Here is a 22,799-nt window from a genome sequence, read left to right on the forward strand (position 1 = left end):
TAATAAGTAACATCGTATGTTTAACATGGGACAGATATCACGGTCCCTGTAAGTGGGAACATTTAACGGACCTCAATCAGGCATAGGCTGATCACTTAATGCTAGTCAAGGGGTGAGACAGGTTTACTCTGAGTTGCTTTTTTGCAGCGAGTAGCTCGCGAGTAACTCAATGTACATCAATATTTAATCGATGTTCATCGATTTGTTTTCTCTGCTTACTCCGTTTACACAGTTTATGAATATGCTTCTCATATTAGATGTTATTTTTGGTTGTAAACAAAGTAAGCCCAAAATATGAATATTATGGAAGAACCTGTGTTGGTGCCGGCTTACTACCAGCAAGAACTTACAGTTCCAGCCAGCTTTAAGCAGTTGTTCTTCCTCCTCAGCAGCCAGTCCCAGTAGTCACTTCAAAAGGATCATCGCTGATCAAGCAAGCTTTCCCATCAGATATTCTTCTAAACATCTGGAATTTCACCTATAATGCAACGATCCCATCCAGTGCTGAGTTGCATCACGGTACTGACAGCCTTTAGATTGACAAAAGAGATTCCTACGGTTAACAATCAAAAGAACTGAGAACCCTCTCTCTGTAAAACTTCTCACCAGTATGACACAACAACCGTGAGATATCGTTGTTTTGCTTTCCTCACTCATTCGCAATACCACTAACATCTGCCATGTGTTACCATCATATCACCGAGGAAAAATAAACAGACATATAAATTGACCGTCATCTCATTTCGAGCATAAATACGGTAATGACGGTCATTCCCCTTCCAAAATCATGGATGAGGCGATAGTTGTGATGTATCAAGGAAAAAGTCTTATCCTGCGTTAAACAATCGTATCATAAGCAATAATTATTATTGTGATAATTCATATCTGCATGAACACGTACTACCTGCAGTCACGAATGCTTATTCATGGATAGAGATTTTGTAGCTATTCATTTTTTCGGATACCGTGACGCTTGAGCTCCAAGAATAAAGATGCTGACCGCATATCGTATCCACATTACCGAAGCCCAAGTATCAAGGGATCCGTAAAAAGCAAAACCAATAAAAAATCCTTGCGTAAATAGGAATTTCTCTCTAAATATTGGAATTGTGTCTAGGAATCAAAGCAACCATTGGTATTCGGAAAACTTCAAATCGTTACTTTGTAGTCCGTAAGGAAACGCAATGTATTTCAATATATCTTCGCTAAAATTAATAGCAAATTCGTTTATTATTGAGTTCCAACCTGGATCGGGTATCAAGATTGGATCTGTATGTTTTCGGACAAACGTCAGTTTGATCGTTTACTTTTAAAACCCAGCTCAGGTTGATGTTTACACTTACAAAAAGTTCGGTTTCGCACTGATTTGTCGAAGTTCCACCTGTTGGTTCCATGATGGTCCTTGCAATTTTTCGGAGCAATTCAAAAATTTAAGATTTTTCGCTTCACTTTTCGCATGAAACGTAATAACGTTGAAAAAATATTTGTTTTGACAGTAAAATTCTCCTAAGCTTGTCAATTGTGAGTTGTGCCAGTTTTGAGATTTATTAAGCATCGTAAACAATGACGCGTACGTAAAAGAGAATTAATATAAGGTGATCCAAGAGACGTTTCTCAGTGGAACTGACAGCTAGAAATCTAGAGTGTGTGAGTGATCTGGTGTTAATGGTGCTGAATGTAATCATAAACAAAGCAGAAATTCATATGAGAATAAACTGCCAGTTCTACTGTGATCTGTCAAAAGGGAACAGGGAAGGTAAACAAAAAAGTCAGCTGATCGCAAGTGTCCCGTGGACAGCCTTATTGCCGATGGATCATAAAAAAGGTGAAAGTGGCTTTAATTTGCATGTTAAGAAATGGAATTTTTGAAGATAAACGGATATTTTTCGACATTGTAACGCAATATCACCCACATATTTATTTGTTGCAAGGAAAATGAAAATCCAACGTTTTCTTCAAAATTTTTCGTATGTTCTGAACTCAACAACTTTTAGCAAGAACAGGAAAATGAGGGAGCATTATTCTCACTTCCCACTTTTAAATGCCCAACAGAGATGATCAGTGAGTGAATGATTTTGCTACTCTCTCCTTGTCATTTAATCTCACTGTCATGGATGGCTTTTATGAAGACGGTCTAGTGAGGTAGAGGTGTTTCCAAGTGATATGCTAGTTGACCGTCATTTCTGAGATGTGACGGTTATGCGAGGATGACCGTCAAGGAACAACAACAATGATAATGCACAGCACTGATCCCATCAGCATCGATTGATCCAGTAACAGCAGTCCCATTGAAAATGGTAATAACCACAAACGAAGTGACAGACGGAGCGGCTCGAAAACTTTGGTGACTAACCTGCTATTGCAATTTTTCAGTGTACCACATGGAAACACCACTACTACTGGATTGTACCACATGGCAACACTACTACTAGATTGAACTAGCATTTTCACCAAATGGACTAGAATGTTTTGGTTCTATCTCTTTCACTCTACTCAAAACTGAAATGCATAAAAAAATGACAAAATGATACGCACTCTTTGCACACTGTCAAAGAATCATTGTACACAAAATCAACTTTGTTCAAATCAAAACAAAAAAACTAACCCATCTGGTGGATGATGGCACAAGCTTCCAAGAAAATTCTATTACAGTGAACCACATTATTTAAATGGATTTCTTCGCCAGTTAGTCGTCTGTCACTTCGTTTGTGGTAATAACTAACTTAGATCCCCTTCTCATTAGCACCATGCAAGCACAAACGAAACTTCGTTTGTGATGCAAGTTAGCTACAGCGTGAAGATTCCATCACAGCACATCAAACATAGTGTGGTGAGCAATATTCCAACCGTGGCCCCTCCAATAAAATCTTCCGCTACAGTTTCCGATTTAGAAAACATCTCCCCGGTGGGTCAACAACCGATTAACAATTCCAGCTCTGACGGCAACGCTACCAACCATTACCCCCGCAGAATGTTCAGCCAGAGCAGCCGCCGTCAGGAGGAGGACGTTGAAGTAACCGCTACCAATGTTCAACTTTTTGGCTCTGCTCTGGTACTATCTTCGGTCCCAAGTTAATCGATGCACCCCTCTAAACATATGAAAATCCACGAACCCCTCACTTTATCTGTCAAATTTTCATAGCGAACCAAAACAAACATAGTGCAGTACTAGAATTTCGACAAGAATGGGGTACGTTAATCGATGTGCTTGGGACCAATAGGCCAGTCAAGTACACTGAGATTATTATTCCATCAGATTTCATAGAAATATCGTATAGTTTTTTGCGACAAGATTTTATGTTGGATTTCATACGATCGGACTATGAAAAACTGTCAGATGTTTTCAACCAGCCATCGTATGATTTTACACGTATATAACTATGAATTTGAATACAAACGAATGATGGATATCATGGAATTTAACTATTGATTTCGTACGTCGTACATTTTTAATTTATTGGATATATTTACTCGTATTTCATTCAATTAACTCATTTTTTTAGAAAATTTCACGAGTTTTCTATCCTGATGCAATCGGTGTAGAATCGACTTTGCTGGTGCGAAAACTGGAAGGAAGTTCGAAGGATCCAACAAACTTCTAGTTCCGTTAGCGTTCGACTTTAATGTAATTGGGGAAGCTATTCGGTCAGTCGGTGCAGCTATTTACGATGGATGCGGAAGAACCAGAAGCTAATCTGCAAATGTAAAACTATAGAATTAAAATCATAAATAACTTAAATTTTATCAATCTTACAGGTTTACGAAGCCTTATACAATGTCACGAAACTGCATCCGCCATCTTTGTTGTTGTTGTTGTTGTGATTTGAACTAACCTACTACCTTTCATACGACCGTCTAATGACTTTTTGACATAAGTTGCGTCAAAACAATTCATAAGAAGGGTTTATGGAATTCAAATATTTTTCGTGTACCTTTTGTTGTACCGATCTATAAATGCTATAGATGGAGTATGAATTCATACGAAACCTATGAAATAGGATAGAGCGCATATTTGTATGTGTTCATACGATGCAGCTTATGAAAATAGAAGGGATAGTTTCCTCAGTGTAGTGAGCAAATTTAAAATCGTTAGTTTCGTATTGATTGTTGGTAGAACGGCACAGTGGTAATTCAGAGCTCAGTTCGCAGTTTCATCCAGCGGCAGTTTGCCTAGTCATGGAAACGGGATTGCTTCGATGAGTATTGTAATACGTGCGGGGTACGTAATTTGCCGGATTTTGAGTATTTGGTCAGGCAGATCGAGTTCCACCATATCAAGCCGGACAAGCATTCGCCCTTAGTAAGTGTAAGGCAGCTATGCAGCAATAGGTTCCGTTCATGTTCACAGTTGGTAAGGGTTGAACGAAGGTTATTAACAGAGATGATACAGGATAATCAAATCAATCAATTTAAGTGTCTCCGAGTTTTGCTGAGTTATTGAGTTCTGTAAACATGTTTTTCATTTTATTGTTGTTTCGATTGACAGCAGCTTTTCGGCTTCGCATGAAGGTGCACCTTCATATGTTGCTGTGATGCGAAAAGTGAGAAAGCCTATGACAGTGAGCTTTCTCACTGAGCAATGTGAGTTACTCTAGGTGCATCAAAAGCAACACAGAAATTGCTCAAGATGACACTAATGAACGGAGCATAACAGTACGGAGGGGCATGAATTCACCAGCGCATACGTAAATGTGTATAGCTATGTGTGGCAATTGTGGAAACAGTAAGGTGTCGTCCATTAATTATGTCACACATTTAGGGGGGAGGGGGTTGGGTTTGAAAACTGTGACGAGCCATAAAAAAAATTAAGGTCCATACAAAAAATATGACAAAGGGGGGGTTGAAAATGGGCCAAATTTGCGTGACATAATTAATGGACCATCCCTAAGAGTCTTGGTAAACTAATCGAGCGAAAATCAAGATTGAGTGGATAATTGTGTGAGTGACAGCGGTGACAGTGTATCACGAATAGAGTTCTCCAGATGCACAAAAGTGTGCGTGAGACCGCGCGCTACATTTTAAGTAGTTGTGATATCGCGATAACTTTTGGTTCTTCTTCTTCTTAATTTTTATTAATGGATGTTGGATTTTAGTGTTCGTAAGATTGCGCTTGGAGATCTCTTTGGGAATGTAACCTACACGGAACCGAAAAATTACCCAAAATTAAGTTCTTTTCACTCATCTTCCATGTTCCGTTCAATAAGCTAATTTTCAGTAAACCGCTTATAGTAGTTTACATTTGACTACGGCAAAAATAATTACTTACTCTTGAGTATTTTCTACCCATAATTAAGTTCAATTGACTCAAATTTGAGAATCTCTCATATACTCACTAATAGCTTATTGAACGATAGTCATGAGAAAGTCGAATCTCTCGTTCCGTTTTTGACAACAACAAAAAGTGTGAGTGGGATGCAAAACTCAAAATTACCTAAAATTAAGTAAAAAGAACTTAAATTTAGGGTATTTTTTTTTCTCTGTGTATGTGCAAGCTCTTGGCGAATGTTGTCGGTGATGGGCGTATGTTTTGAAATTTGGAGGACAGAGATTCAAGAGACATGAACATGTGACTGAGTGAAATGTTGTGGAAAGGTCACGACAACCTAGTAGGCCAGTAGGGAAATCAGCAAATGTTCATGTTATCCCGGAGGTGCATTTTACCTTAGGGTATCTAGAGTTTCCTCTGCTTGATTTATGACGATCCATCTAAGCATGTACTGCAGTAAATACGATCTTTTTGAGCACTTCCATACTAAAGCCCTACAGTAAAAGTATGGACGTTTGAAATTTCCATTAATTTGGCAGCCCTGTAAAAGCTGTCTAAAACTAGCAACATTGTCGAGGACAGCTGAAAACGTAAACAAACTGTTGATCGATTGAAAATAATTCAACAGCTAGTTGTTATACGTTGTTCCTGTTTTTGTCCCGTTAAAATTAGTTCATCGTTTGCCGTAGTTTAAATTTATTGTGCTGTTTTCGGTTTTGTTAAAATGAAGTGTTGTTTTAAATTTTGTTCAAATCGAACGACACGCGATTTTAAAAACATAATTTTTTTCCGGTTTTCATCCGATGAAAATTATCGTCGCAAGTGGCTCGAGTTTTGCAAACATCCTGAGGGCTTTGAAATAAAGGAAACAACACGACTTTGCACCGTAAGTACGTAATTATAGAACAATTCAATATTTGCAGTTCCACTTTCATCACGACGATTTATATTTCGCATCGAACCATGGAAAAGTTTTGAAAGCTACAGGTGCCATCTCAGTGTACAAGTTTGTGGTACAAATTGCAAACATGATGACACCAGATAGTACTACACTCACTACTGGTCATTCCGAACAAGCCGTTGAATGTGTCCCCTGTTTAGCCGATCCCGAAAATTTAAGTAGCTCATCATCCTCTGACCATTCTGGACAAGCCGGAACCGGTGGCAGTAGCTCGTTTTGCGCTGATGATTCAGGATACGCCGTTGGATGTATCGTCTTTGCAACCAGTTCCGAAAATGACCAAAAACATACCGACAGTATAATGACGGATGAAAGCATCACGGGAACGCCGTTGATTCGGTCCACGTACGTACTTCTGATCGTGTTTATGATGCTGCGAATGTCGCGGAATCTGATCTAGCTTCCGAGGCTGAAGAAAAACTCATGAGGTATGTTCTTGTCATATGCATTCAAATGTATGCTAATATACAATTCCCTTTTTTGACAGAAAAGTACCTACAAAAACTACTGGAATCGACAAACGGTGAAATGAAAAAAAGGTTTTGAAAAAGCGTATTGAATATATGTTTAAACGTCCTGAAGTAGCTGCGCTTCAGCGTATGTTTAACGCAGACCAAATTAAAGTAGCTACCGGTGAGACTATTAGACCCGTCTTGAAGGCCTTCGTTTTGAAGCCGGTATTCTTGAAGATGTATTCAACCTGCTAGGGCATGCAGTTAAAAATATGCCTAATGAGGAAAAAGATGCCATGCTTGTTTTGTATGGTGATATTACGCTTCCGGTGACAACAGGCACATTAGAAACGCATGCTTTGGTGTACATAGCTGAGAAAACGGTGGATGCAAGTTGTCGTTTACTTGTTTACCGGTGACATCATGGATCCAGGGATATTGAAATCCATGCCTTGGAAATAGTATGCAAAGTAGAATCCATTGGCCTAAATGTCCATGCCGTCGAGACAGATTGTGGAGGTGGTATCTGGATTAAGAAAAAACGATGTCGATTTCAACAATCGAAACAACTTAGATAAGATGAAAGTCTTTAACTCTGCTCTCCGCCTTTTCCCCCAGGAGACCAATAGACGAGATGCAGCTTATTTCGTTGAGAAATTAGCCTTTTGGTTTGAATACATGACTTCAAGAACTAGTAGCATGGGTCTCAGCAAAGGTAATATTAGATTTTTCCCGTCGTGGCAAACATTAAATTTTGCAATGTGTTTTCAGGTAATTGTGTGGTTTACTCCCGAATGACCAAGTTTTTTAAACAATTCCGACAACTTGCATACGACCTAAAGGTAGGAGGAAAGGGCAGTTGGAAACCATGGCAAGCGGCTATAATCTTATGCACTGATGCTATTTTGAGACTACAAGGGATATTTTTGAATAAATTTAACGGTTCTTTCCTGTTAACTAGTAGATTTACTCAAGATTGTCTAGAAAACGTTTTTTGCGTAAGTTAGAATTAGGTTCAAGAGACCAACTGCTTTACAATTTAAGGACGCTCTTAAAATGGTAGCGATAGCTCAATACATGGACGTAGTAGAAACGTCATCCGACAACAATGCTGAAAGCGATTGGCTAGTTGATTTTGGTGATATACTGTAGCGCGTGGAAAAATCCAATCGAAAACCACTTGAACAAATGTATAATATGCAATACAATGACGACGATGATTTCGAAATCGTGGAAAACTGTAATCAATTATGTGTTAGCAACACAGAGCACAACGTGCTGTATTACGTAGCTGGAATTGTTTTGAATTCTCTGGAGAAAAGTGCAACCAAAGATGAATACAGTGCAACCGTTTGTGTAAAGTGCATACATAGCTGTAAAGCTGACGAAAATTTCTCAGAATATTATGTAAGATACACTCAAATGCGGTCCCAAGTAACAATTATGGTTTTATGAGGGTTCTGTAGACCATGTTTAGACTTGTAGAATGCCTTAAAACCACGATAAAACTAGCAATGTTACTTGGGGTGCTACCGCAAAAATGCATTGATATTCGTCAATGAGGCAACTTTTAATTTTTTCGTAGAGATAGAAGAAATTTTTAGAAAAAAAACATCGATAACCTAAGGTTATACCTATAAGCCATAGGATTAAGGTACGGACACCCACCCCACCCAGCGTAGTAAAGAGGATGGAAGCAGAGTTCATCAAGGATAGCATCAGACGGCTATATAGCAAACTGGACATGAAGGTTTTGGAATGTTATTATCTACATCTCAAATTGGCCAAGGAGTATCCAATTAAATTCCAGGAGTTTCTGTCTAGGGCCAAGGTAGCAGAGGAGTGCGAATCGGATAGGAAACGGAAGCTGCAGGATAGGAAGCTAAACAGACTACGGCAGGAGTCTCAACGGAGACGGACGACACACCGAACGGGTGAGCAGATCCCATCAACCATCACCACGACGCCGAGGGTTCACTCCATTGATGGGTTGGTTGTCAACCGATCGACGACCGCATTCACGGAATAACAATTGACACACCTCAACAAGGGGCTAGGATACGCGGTTACAACCAAGCCAGACGTGGAGCAGATCATCATTGACGTAGAAACAGCGATTACCAAGACGCTTCCAACAACATCACAGAATACGGTTAGGACTATCATATCGAACATAATCAAGGACGGACAGGACGGACGCGCCAACGAAAAAGAAATTTGGATTGTAAATGAGCTAAAAAGTAAAGCAGTATACTACGTAAAGGCAGACAAGGGAAACGCGGTCGTTATCATGGACAAGGACGATTACGATAATCAAATGACAACGAAGATTAACAACGGACCGTATAGACAGCTTCGAGTAGACCCCTTACAGAACATAGTGAAACGCGTGGAGAAAGCACTGAAGGAGTGCAAATCAATATTAGGACATGGAGCAGGTCGTATACGGGAACCCAATCCCATTCTACCCAGGATCAAAGGTCTTCCCAAAGTCCACAAACCAGGAAATGAAATGCGAGAGATCGTGTCTGCAGTTGGTTCCCCCACCCACAAACTAGCGAAGTGGCTAGTCAAAGAGTTCCAGCCGAATCAGTTCCAGAGTAAAGCAGTTAGTAACACCCAGGAGTTCACCCAGCAACTACAATCTTCAGGAGACATCAACGAGGACGAGATTAGGGTATCTTTCGACGTCACAGCTCTTTTTCCCAGCGTACCGGTCAAGGAAGCGATCAACCATTTGGACTGGCTATTAACACAACGAGAGGATGCAGCATGGAGAAACAAGGTTCGGACGTACCTTAAGCTGACCCGCCTTTGTATGGAAGAGAACTACTTCTCTTTCCGAGGTAACTTCCCAACAAACAATTTTAGCTGCAGACTAGCTTATACAGGCAAAAATTAGCTGTATAAGCCAATTTTTGGCTGTATAAGCGAATCTGCAGCTAAAATTGTTAGTTGGGTTCTACAAGCAGACGAAAGGAGCCCCAATGGGAAACCCCCTATCCCCCTTCTTGTGTGAACTTTTTATGGCCAACTTGGAGACAATCCTGAAGGAGAAAGGACTATTACCAAACCGTTGGTGGAGGTTTGTTGACGATATCTTCAGCGTAGTTAAACGGGAAACCCTTCCACAAATTTTAGATGAGATCAACAGAATTCATAAGGATATCAAATTCACTCACGAGGTAGAAAAAGACGGGAAACTCGCATTTCTCGATCTTCTAGTCATCAGGGAATCGTCATCATCTTCCTCGCTTGAATACGAAATTTACAGGAAACCAACAAGCACCAAAAGAGTTATCCCCTGTACTTCCAACCATTCGTTCCAGCAGAAAATGGCCGCCTTTCACCACATGATTCAGACTCTTCCACTCAGCGATACAGGAAAGGTTAAGGAATTACAGTACATCTTCGAAACAGCAAGACTCAACGGATACAAGGAGACCACAATCCAGGCAATCATCGATAAAAAAGCGAGAATTCTACAAAGGAGATGATTTACAACCCTCACCACAGCACCTGAGCCATTGAAACGAGTGTCCGTTCCATTTGATCAAGATATTACTTGTAAACTAAGACCACAGTTAAAACAATTCGGATTAGATTTAGTTTTCACCAGTAGACATAACCAGTTGAAATCATTGTTAGGATCCACTAAAGACCCAGTTAATGTTTTAGGTAAAGCAGGTGTATATAAAATAAGCTGTAATCATTGTAACAAAGTATATGTAGGACAAACCAAGAGAACTTTAGCAACTAGATTTAAAGAACATATAGCGGAGGTTAATAAGGCCAAAAAGCAAGAGGAAAAAGGCCTAACATATGATTTCAAATCAAAGGTTGCAGAACACATCTTCACAGAGGACCACCAACTATCGACGGAGGACATCACGTTTTTACGAACAGTATCTACACCATGGAAATTGGATGTTGCAGAAAGCCTCGAGATCAACAAACAACGTAATTCAACTTTACTCAACAGGGATCAAGGAAACGGACACACATGGCTTTTCAAGTTACTACCTAGGACACATCAACGAGTAAGCAGCGGAGTACCTGTTCCTATAGAAAATTAAATTTAAGTTTACCTAGTTTCTAAGTGAAAATGTACATGTGTTAATATATATTCGGTAAATGCGATGTTTTTATTCAGTCGAGTATTAGTACAAGACACTGAAGAAGTCGGCACATTGTAGACGAAATACGCGTATCTGTCAAGGATAAGCAAATAAAGTAGTGGAATTAAATGGAAAATACTAATCCTTCTCTCTCTCATTATATCGATAACCTAATTGTTGTTAATTTAAATTTAGTTGAAAACCTATACATATTGATGCAACATATTCATACTGAACATATACTGCAATTTCATAATCTAAAAGAAAAAAATCCTTGGAAAATTTATACAATTTAGATTAAAAATTAGTTAGAGAAAAAAGATCCGTGAAAACAGGAACGATAGCAGATCAATGGCAATATAATTGTTATATATGTAATGTTCTACTGCGAAAATAAAAAAAAAATCTCAATGGTAATACCACAAACGAAGTGACAGACGGAGCAGCTCGAAAACTTTGGTGACTAACCTGCTATTTCAATTTTTCAGTGTACCACATGGCAACACCACTACTACTGGATGTACCACATGGCAACACTACTACTGTTTTCTATTAGCATTTTCATCAAATGTATTAGAATGTTTTGGTTCTATCTCTTTCACTCTACACAAAACTGAAATGCATAAAAAAATGACAAAATGATACACTCCCCTAATAAAAAATGTATGGTTAATTTGCTTAACGACGTGTTCTGGGTATCATCCAAACCATTTGTGGAATAGTTCAATGATTTGGGTTATCGTTCGTTTATGGTTATTTTTTATTAGGGTCTTTGCACACTGTCAAATAATCATTGTACACAAAATCAACTGTGTTCAAATCAAAACAAAAAAACTAACCCATCTGGTGGATGATGGCACAAGCTTCCAAGAAAATTCTATTACAGTGAACCACATTATTTTAATGGATTTCTTCGCCAGTTAGTCGTCTGTCACTTCGTTTGTGGTAGTACTCTACATTAAATTTGTATTATCATTATACTTGGTTCTCTAATGTCGCTATTTCGGATATGATAAAAAATATATCAAAATGTTTCCCACTTTCTTTTTTTGTGGATAACAATACTTCCCATTGGGAGAGACGAATTTAAAATGTCAAACATTTTTATGTTCGATAAGGCTGTCCACGAGACAGTTGCGATCAGCTGACTTTTGTTTACCGCGAACTTTTGACAGATCACAGTAGAACCACAAACGAAGTGACAGACGACTTACTGGCGAAGAAATCCATTAAAATAATGTGGTTCACTGTAATAGAATTTTCTTGGAAGCTTGTGCCATCATCCACCAGATGGGTTAGTTTTTTTGTTTTGATTTGAACAAAGTTGATTTTGTGTACAATGATTCTTTGACAGTGTGCAAAGAGTGTGTATCATTTTGTCATTTTTTTATGCATTTCAGTTTTGAGTAGAGTGAAAGAGATAGAACCAAAATATTCTAGTACATTTGGTGAAAATGCTAGTTCAATCCAATAGTAGTGGTGCCATGTGGTACAATCCAGTAGTAGTGGTGTTGCCATGTGGTACACTGAAAAATTGCAATAGCAGGTTAGTCACCAAAGTTTTCGAGCCGCTCCGTCTGTCACTTCGTTTGTGGTAGAACTGACAGTTTACTATCATATGAATTTCTGCTTTGTTTATGTTTACATTCCGCACCATTAACACCAGATCACTCACACAGTCTTGATTTCTAGCTGTCAGTTCCACTGAGAAACGTCTCTTGGATTACCTTATTGGAACGAGTTTTGACGGTTCGATTGGAACTTTGTGGTGACAGTCGTCCATACTTTTACTGTAGGGCTTTATTCCATACTTATTAATTGAGAGCTTTTTAGTTCTATGCCTTCCATTGCATCACTTGTACTTACTTGTCATGGAACTTGAGTGTAATATAATTATATTAGGTCGAAATTTTCGACAAACTTTTACTGTGTGAGTCCCACAAAAAGTGAAACAAATTGAAGTCGTACCAATCGTGACAGTGCCGGCTACCAAACGAGCAAAGTAAATAAACATTATTTTTCCCAGAGACGGTGGTCTGCAAGTATTGCAACAAATATTCCAGAATTGTTTTTTTTTTTATGAAAAACTATTTGGTATATCGATGTGTTATAACAAGCACTCGGTTGAAATTATTGTTTTTATCTCCAAAAGGCTTCGGTACCGACATCAAATTTTCAATGTCATTCAATGCCAACGTAAAAAATGTGGTTGCTGCTAGGACTGATGATAAATCAATCGCAAACCAAGCTTGTTTGCAACATTTTATGTTAACGGGACTCTTATTAACATCGACTCTGCATACACCGTTGGATTTTTTTTTTCCTGAATTAGGTTTAGAACCAAAACAAGCCCGGAATGCTAAGACCTATGCTAATGGACACAATATGGCCATAAACTCTCATTCAAGATGAACATCCAACTTTACCAGTGCTTTAACGTCGTTTCAAGCATCATCAATATTGGAATACGAGCTGAGCGTAATGGAGGCACTCTTGCCAAAACAACCATCACAATCATTTATATAAATAAGCCAGGCTCGTTTCTCGGAGCAAACAACCCGGGATCATAATCCTTCACTATTTAACTTTCCGGCCCCAGTGGATCCATTTTCGCTCATCAAAAATTAACGCCATACGCAGCAATCACTTTATTCTTGGCCAAATCGCTTAATTAACAGCGCCTTCCACTTTTTGAGCTACTCTCCTACTCTCCAAGACATTGACTCCCCACCCTGGTGATAGAATCTAGAAGAAGTGGATTTAGCTAGTGTCATTCCTGTGGAAGAAGAAAAGTTGATGAAATGCTCGAATCAGCTGGCGCAAAATTTTAGATGAATTATTTTGGATTATTTCTTATTTCGCTGTACAGCTTGCGATAATGGTTAATGGTTTTAAATTGATATGCATATTTCATCACTTGAAACGTAAATGGGTTGTAGATATTTATTACCCTTTGTTCAAGAAATACATTCACTGCGGTATGCTCCGTGCCTTTAGCTTAGTGCAAGTCGTATTACGCCATCACTATTGAGGTAAGATATTTAAGGTATTCGTTTGCAGTAGAGTAAGGTTTCCGGAGCCCATGCAAAATAAAACCTAATATTCTTACAGCCAAATTTCCTTCCAAAAAAACAAAAAAATCGGTTATGTTTTCGAAGGTTACAGGCAAAAATTTTATTCAAGGTTATACATTATAATATTTGTACCAACTTTGGGGGTGGCAAGAAAAATCAATAGTGAAGGGATAATTTTGTTTCAGGGCATGGTTGCGTTTCTCTTGAAGATAATTTCAGACAGCTATTTCCTGCACTCAAGCAAAACTCGACATAATCGTCATTGGCGAAATCCTTTTAATTTCATTGGATGTCCAATGAAGATATCGCTTTGAACAATCCAATGAAAGTAATGTGTCAATGATTTTCAAATGACCTTCATTTATTTCGGAGGACAGTAGCCACCTGGAAAAAGAATATTTTTACGTGTCATTTTCGTTCCGTGTGCTTTCCTGGTTCTAATCCAGTGCTCGTTTGCAGATTTATAGCTACACGGCGAATGAGAACGACCCAAATTTGAGTTTAGTTCACTCATAATCGCCAAAAGTGCAGGAACGCAGCGATGAGTTAAATTTGTCTTATGGTTTCCTGTGGAAAACCTAACAAATCAGCCGGAAAATGAGGAAATTGACAAAAAATTTAATTCAGTCTCGGAGTAGTACCAATAGACTGAGTGAATCCAATCTTTACTTTTCTCAAATTTGGGATTTTTTCCCTGGAAAAACCTGGGAATATATGAGGCAAATTTACTCATCGCTGAGTTCCTGCACTTTTGGCGATTATGAGTGAACTAAACTCAAATTTGGGTCGTTCTCATTCCGCTGTCCAATTATTGGAATCGAACACGGAATCCGATTCTGATTCCAATTTTGAACGGCCACTCACAATGGCCCGTCATTGTCACCGTCACCGTTAGCGTCAACAGACAGCTCGGTTTGAGCCAACGCTATTCAGTTCGGTAACCCACAATGATGCGTTGCGCTCACTGCACGCTAGTACTAAAACGCTGACGCTGTGCTAAATTTTGAAAAATTTCAAAATTGACGCAGCGTCATGTTGCTTTTTCTTCACATCAGCGTATTTTGTGCCGTGTTGATTTGAACACATCATGGAAAACATCAAAGAAAAGCTAATTATTTTAATCAAGGAGAACCCTGCCCTGTACGCGAAGGCCTCAAAAGAGTATAGAAACAATATTAAAAAAGAAAAAGCCTGGAATTCAATGGCCGCTGAGCTGAAAACTAACGGTGAGTTTTATATTTGCTTCTGGCTTGAACATAAAATTTATTACTTCACCTCCTTTCAGTGGATGCGGTTAAAAACGCTGGAAAAGTTGAAGAGATCGGTTCGTGAGGGAAGCAAGGAGGTTGGTGGAACAGTCGCGATCTGGCACTGGTGAAGACTCTCATCCTTCCACCGGCCATTTTGCCAGGAACTGAAGTTTCTTCAGTCCTACACTGAAGCTCGACCGTAAGATGAATTGTTTTTATATCTAGTATTTATTTTCCCAAATATTTTTTCAAAATTTCAGGACTTCCTCCAACTACCAGGACAATAGTGTATTCAAAGAAGGTCATACAAGGACAGGATACTGAACATATAAATAATGACAGTGAAAGTAGCCTCAACATAACCGCCACCCCGACCACAAAGTCTTCACGACGTCGGAACCAAGCCCTGGACACGGATGAACCTTTCCAATGTATTCTGGAAAAAGTCAAACAGCGTGTAGAAGGGTGGTCGGCCAAAAAATCAAGGCACGAGAGTTTCTGCAAATACATTGGTGATGGATTGAAGATGCTTCCAGAGCAAGTCGCAAAATCTCTAGAAGTGGAGTTCATCTTGAGAGTGAGCCAATCGATCGATGAATTTAATCATCTGATCGAAACGGATGATGATGTAATTTGTGCGTAAATAAATGCATTATAATAACTGAATCTTTGGACTCTCAATTCATAATTCTTACACAAATTAAGTTGATTTTTTTTGTATGTGATTAGTGTCAATTACATATAATCAGCTACAAAAATATCTGCTCAACTGTTTGAAAGGCCAAAAAAGCGACAGTGCTCTTCAGGAAAATATTATCATAACCACTAATCTGCGCGGAGTTCTACGAGGATGCTTTCTAGAATAATCTTCCTCAATCCGTCTAACACTTGAAGCACCTCAAGAATTTCTTCCATTACTATAGAAATTTTTTTCGGAGTTTTTTTTTTAAATATCAATTCTTTTGCCAAATTAAATGATTGCAACGGGATTATGCTACTGTCAAAACGCAACGCATGATGCATGATTGTGCGCATGCGCTACGTCAATTTGTCCGTCGGCATTTTAGTACATGACGGATGCACTGACGCTGACTGTGACGGTGACGGACCATTGTGGGTGGCCCTTGAGGATCACATTCTAATGACCATTATCGGGAAACCCAGAAACAAGAGGGAGCGGGTCGAGAATTTCGTCAGCGACGTAGTTGAGAATCTCTCGGAGGAGGAGGTTATATTCATGTAGGATAATAATTAAAACAGATTTCCGTTGATGGTAAAATGTTTGGACGAAAGAATGTTTTGGCAAATGATCAATGGAATTTTACGAATTCCTGGATGAAGCGCGGACATAAGCTCACCTAGTCACCACCTTCTTAAGTGTCAATTTGATTCAACGACAACTCCTAAGATAATCATGTTTCCAGAAAATGAAGGACTATCCTTTAATTTGGAAATGTCAATGATTAAAAACATATTATGAACTTTATATTTTTTTAAGTGGTGGAGGTTTTTAATTACCAATGATGACATTTGTTACAACTCCTATTGCAATGTTTCTCCGAACATACGCATATTGTAGCCAAAAGTTAGTATTTTCCCATGAAAGTTGACTGATCTGCCACAACTTACCTCCGTTCAAGATATACTTATTGAAAAAAGTGTTTAAATTTGAATAAAAAGCTTTAATAACTTTTCAAATTTGCAGTATAGCAATACATAACATTTAACAAAAATGTGAACTTTGATACATTGATAAACTTTGTAGAACATTTTAAATCAATAAAATCATTGTATTGAGAGTTATTGAAGAAAAATTGTTTTTAATGGCTTTCCACAAAACAAAGTGTTGGTTTTGCAAGGGTTATTTCCAAAATAATAATCACCGCAATGAAATACAGAATGTGGGTGTTGTTAAACGGTTGATTATAATTTTCCTGGTTGGGAACAAGGTTGTACATGAATTCTGTTGTATATTGTATATAATTCAATAGTGTGTGTGAATTCATATTTTAACATGTTTCTATGTTGGTTATTGCATAAGTGGGTGTAAATGTATGTCTGTACAATAAGTTGACCGAAAAATTGACTTACGTTTAGTCCCTTACGTTCAGTCTCTGTCTAGTCGGATCGTGTATTTTCGCTGGAGTCGCTGTTTACAATTAGCATATAATCAATTTTTAGCATAAGTTTAACTGAATTTGCCTTACCGTGATTGTGCAGTTTAGCAGATAAGTTTAGGTTAGGCTCGAAATAGGTGGTAACGACGCAATGCAATGCTATATGTAACATATTTCATTAATTTCAATAACAATAATTCAATGCAATATAATTACCTAGTATTACGTCAGCAAACACTAATCGTAAGCTCCTTTAGGTTAACACACTAATTTAAGTTAAATTTTAGTAGTAACTTAGAATAAGATTTCTCTGCACACTCTGTTTAGATGATATTGTGTTTTATGTTTTGTTGTTTTTCCTTATCCTACTCACCCTTTGACAGCCGTTGACGTTACCTGTCATGCCGCTTTCCGACCGTCTGTTGTATGTGTATGCGTGGTGCAAGGTTTATGCAACATCAGGTGCGCTGGTAGCAAGGGGCTCGCCAACAATCCTCCCGGGTACGTCAACCCCCTGGTCGACTACATCTCGTCGCGTCTGATGTCCAATACGGCTAGCTTAACCACCGGTCGTTCGTATACACCAGTGGTGGTTCAAATTGTCGCCGATCTCACCTCTCCATCTCGTCCGGGGCGTGTCGCAATCACTCTTCCTTTGGGTCAACAGTTGCGAGGATGGTTCGGGTCCACTATGACGACTACGTCACCGATTTTTACCGGTAGCGTACTGGAAGCGTACCATTTAGTCCTACGAGTAATCTCCGGTAGGTACTCAGCTACCCAACGTCTCCAGAACTGGTTGGCGATGATTTGCGAAGCACGCCAACACTGACGCACTACGGCACCGCTGTCATCAAGTGTGGTGAGCGGTTTGGCTCCGTTTGAGCTTCCCAGAAGAATGTGATTGGGGGTGAGAGCTGGGGCGGCGTTGTCTTCGACCGGAACATGCGTAAGTGGTCTCGAGTTCAGTGTGTTCTCGATCTCGGCTAATGCGTTGCGCAATACTTCGTCCGACGGACGTCGAGGCAAGTTTAGAGACTTGAGACTGGTCTTCACACTGTGGATCAGGCGCTCCCATCTGCCACCCATGTGTGGTGACGATGGTGGATTAAAGGACCAGGTAGTTTCGGAGCTGGCGAACTCCTTCATGATCGCTTCATGATCGAGCTCTCATACCACCCGACCTAGCTCATTGTTTGCGCCCACAAAGTTGGTTCCACGGTCGCAGTATATGTAGCGTGGAACTCCGCGGCGGGCAATCAGATTGCGGATGGCCATCACGCATGAATCTGTACTGAGAGAGTGTGCGACTTCAATGTACACTGCTCGCGTGGTCATGCAAGTGGCTAGCATTCCCCACCGTTTTTCAACCCTCCTGCCAACAGTGACCTCCATGGGACCGAAGTAGTCGATTCCTACGTGGGTGAATGGTCGAGAATGCGCTGCTAATCTTGCCTCAGGGAGGTCAGCCATAATCGGAGGACTCGGCACAGCTCGATCGTTTTTACAACGCTGGCAGTTTCTTCTGACCTTGGCACAGCAAACGTGGATTCGTGGAATGGAGTACTTCTGTCTCAGCTCGTTGACTACGGTTTCTTGGTTGAGGTGGTGGTATTTGACATGTTAGTGGGTGATGATCAATGTGGTCACGTGGTGGTCACGGGGTAAAATTATCGAGTTCTTCGCTTCGTCGGTGATGAAGCGGCAGCAAGATGTGAGTCCACGCATACGCAAGATCCCGCTATGGCCGATGAACGGAGATGATTTGAACAGCTGGCTGCTTCGTGTTAACGGCTTTCCTTGAAATATGGCAGCAATCTCCTCAGCGAAAGTATCCTGTTGGGCTTGGCGTATAACACTCTCTTCAGCTGCACGTATCTCCTCCGTATACAGCGGACCAGTGCGACTAGGTTGATGCATGATCCTACGGTGACAGTTGGTCAGGAAGCGGAAGACGAGTCCGACTACGTTGACTAGACGTTTCCAGCTGGAATAATCGGTAATGCATAGCGCCATCAACGATGTCGAGACGTGTGCGACTAGATGGGATCGCAGTTCTTCTTGCGTTGACTTGTTCACATTCGTTTGCTGTGGCCAGTCAGCTTCACTCCGCCAGAGAAATTTGGGACCGTTGAACCACCTGCTATCAACACTCAAGTCCGGTCGCCCCTGCCACTTCGTGGCGTCGTCTGCAACATTTTCCTTCGTTGGTACCCAGCGCCACTCAGTTGCTTCCGTAGTATCGAGGAGCTCACTAACTCGGTGCGCCACGAACGGTGTGAACCTACGGTGGTCCAAGTTGATCCAATACAGTACATCTCGGGAATCGGTCCACCAGCAGCGTCGTGTTACTCTGATGGTCAAGGATTCTGCGATGGTTTGTGCTAGCCTTGCACCGAGAACTGCGGCTTGCAGCTCCAGCCTGGGGATCGACTGAAATTTCAAAGGAGCGACTCGGGATTTTGCTGCCACCACCTGACATTCCACCTCATTGCCGTCGTAGAATCGAAGATACGAAACGGCAGCGAATCCATTTTCACTGGTGTCGACAAACGTATGCAGCTCTGTTACGCGAGCGGGGACCTCCTGAGCGTGATAACATCGAAGTATTTGTACGCTTTCGACTTCAGGTAGCACACGCAACCAGGTTTGCCACTTCAAAAACAATTCGTCGTTAATCTACTCATCCCATTGGGCTCCTGAGCGCCATATTTCCTGCAGTATGACCTTCAGGTAGATGAGAAAGTGGGCAATCAAACTAAAAGGATCGAAGATTGACATGAGTACCCTCAGTACTTCGCGCTTCGTGGGACGTCTTTGTCCTTCCAGCAGCGCTTTGTCGTAGCGAGTCCATCCTACCTTGAACGTGAACGTATCCTTGACTTGGTTGGCTAAATGCACAGCTTCCTTTTCCGTGCTTACGATCACCAGCATGTCATCCACGCAGTGCCGTTTGATGATGGCGTCGACTGCTTGTGGATACTTCCCAACAAACTGTGCGCTGCTGAGTGAGCAGCACGCACCGAAGGTCATGACACACATTTCGAACAAGACGACTTTCCCAGATTCGTCTGTCCAAAAGAACCGCTGACATGGCCACTCCTGTTCCCGGATCTTCACCGTGTGGAACATCTAGCCTAAATCACCAGTTAGGCCTATCGAGTGTTCTCGAAATTGCAGAAGAATGAAGCAGAGCGAGCACAATTGGTCAGGGCCCTTCATCAGAGCGGAATTCAGTGATACTCCGAAGATCTTTGCAGCTGCATTCCACACTATTCGCACTTTCCCGGGCTTGTTTGGATTAAACACCGTAAATACCGGTAGGTACCAGGCACGTGCAACAGGTCGATCTTCTTCTTCCTTGGTCAGCTGTCGTATTTATCCTTTCGAAAGATATTCTGCAATTTTCTGGTTCAGAGCTTTGGCCAGATCGGGATCCTTCCTCATGCGCTTCTCCAGCAAGCTATGCCGGCGTAATGCCGACTGTCGGGTAGACGGATGTCGTCGTAACGCCAAAGTAACCCTGTTTCGTACCGGTCACCTTTGAGACTAGTTAGCGATCCCAGCATTCTACAGCTTCGTTGATCCTCGGATGACAGCAGCGCTTCACTCGACTTCATCACACCAAGACTGTCGAGGACGAAATATTCCTTCATGGCTTGGTGCAGATCTTCGCCCGAATGGTCGTCACGTGACCCCACGTGTAACGAGTAGTGTACCATGTTCGGCGCGTTTTCGCCGTCGCTTCCACCACACACGGTCCACCCCAATCGCGTCTTGATGGCAATTGGTTGTTCCTGCTTTCCTTCTCGGCTCCGCAGTACGAGACTAAAGTTTGCGTGCTTCATGCCGATCAGAATTCGTGGTCGGGCGTCTTCGGATGACTCGTTGGGTAGGCCACGTAGATACGGATACTGTTCCTTCATCCTTCCTGCGTCTAGGGATTGCCGTGGCAACTGAAGCTCTTTCACCGTTCGCACTTCATTTAATTTGAACATCTTTGCTCCGTCGTACTTGCCCGCAATCGAAACGGTAGTGATTAAGGAGTCTCTCTCGCAACGCTCAGTGCCACCGGTCCAGCGAAGATACAGTGGGCTTTCCACTCCATCCCATTCAAGCTTGTCAGCTAGGTCTTGGTCCATGAGGGTAAGCTTTGAACTTTCGTCCATGAATGCGAACGTCTGCACGTATCCGCTCTTTCCGTGCAGTGTGACTGGGATGTAACGGAATAGATAAGTGCTGGAGCTAGAGCGGTGAGTGTTGCACTCATGTCTTGATGAGCTCGCATCCTGTCGATCTGGCTGACTTTCGTCGGTCATCGGGTCCGCATCCTTCTTGCTCTGATTCTCGTTGTTAAGTAGTAGTGCGTGATGCTTCCGCGTGCAACCATCCTTTCCGCACGGCTGGGCCTTACATCCACCGTTATGTTACCCCAGACAGCGACGCCACAGACTGAAGTCGTGAACCACAGCCCACCGGGAATCTCTCGATAACTCCAAGAACTGTTTGCATTTTTCAATTGCTTTGCAACTGGACTTGCAAATCGGGCACTCGTTGTTCGAATGTTTTTTAAACAGCCTCCTTCCACAAATGCGATTCTGGAAAATGAAAGCATAAACCCTCCTCCTGGTCTGAATGTTTTAACAATGTTTTGATGACTGCCATAAAACTATATTACAACCGCATACATCGCTCCTAAAGAAGTTGATAACAAAACATTTTGACAATCTTGAAGGTTTTAAGTTGGGTTTATTTGGATGATAGTTAATATTGAGAAATATTTTATTGTGATTTTATTCTATCGATGTTTGATGTGAAATCATGATCAATGTCAGGATGTAATAATAGCTGATATTGTTGTATATTGAAATTAAGACGACTTTATTAAAATTTGGAACTAATCTGTATATGCTTCAGAGCATGCCGTGCAATATTTATAGTGATTATTAACCAAATAGGAGCATAAATTCAGTGCGCCATATGAAAATTAAAATATAGGGATTTTTTTTTAATTTGTCTACATTAGCACCATAAATTAAACAATCATTAAAAGATTACCTATTAAGTACAAAACTGTTATTACTGTTGAACAATAACCAGTCACATATACACATTTAATTATACATAGATGTATGTAAGTGTTTTATCGCCTAACAATTAAAAAGTAATTATTCATGTTGTGTGAAATTTTCTCATACGACGACATATTTTTCGTTATTACTTGCTGCTTCTAAAAATTGTCTCAATATAAAATATTCTCCTAGATTGGAATTCTAAGCATAACTTAAATCTAATGGTTGTGTCTTAGCCAAGGAATCAAAAATATCTCCAAATGACAAAATGACAAGTGATCAACGAACCGAATAATAACGCAGTGTCAGAAGTGCAAAGCAATAATGATATAATCTTCTTCCTTCTTTTTCATGACAAGCAGCCCGTGCGACACAACTCACTCGGGGTGCTAGAAGGAAACGAGCAAATTGTTGGCAAGCCGAAGATGATACACGTGTGTTAATGGGAATTTTTTTGTTATGTCTTTTCTCGATTCATATCAAGCTATG

The sequence above is a fragment of the Ochlerotatus camptorhynchus genome, unplaced genomic scaffold, assembly GCF_037179485.1.
Source record: "Ochlerotatus camptorhynchus isolate MF236.1 unplaced genomic scaffold, CSIRO-AGI_Acam_v1.1 ptg000417l, whole genome shotgun sequence".
Taxonomy (NCBI): Eukaryota; Metazoa; Arthropoda; class Insecta; order Diptera; family Culicidae; genus Ochlerotatus; species Ochlerotatus camptorhynchus.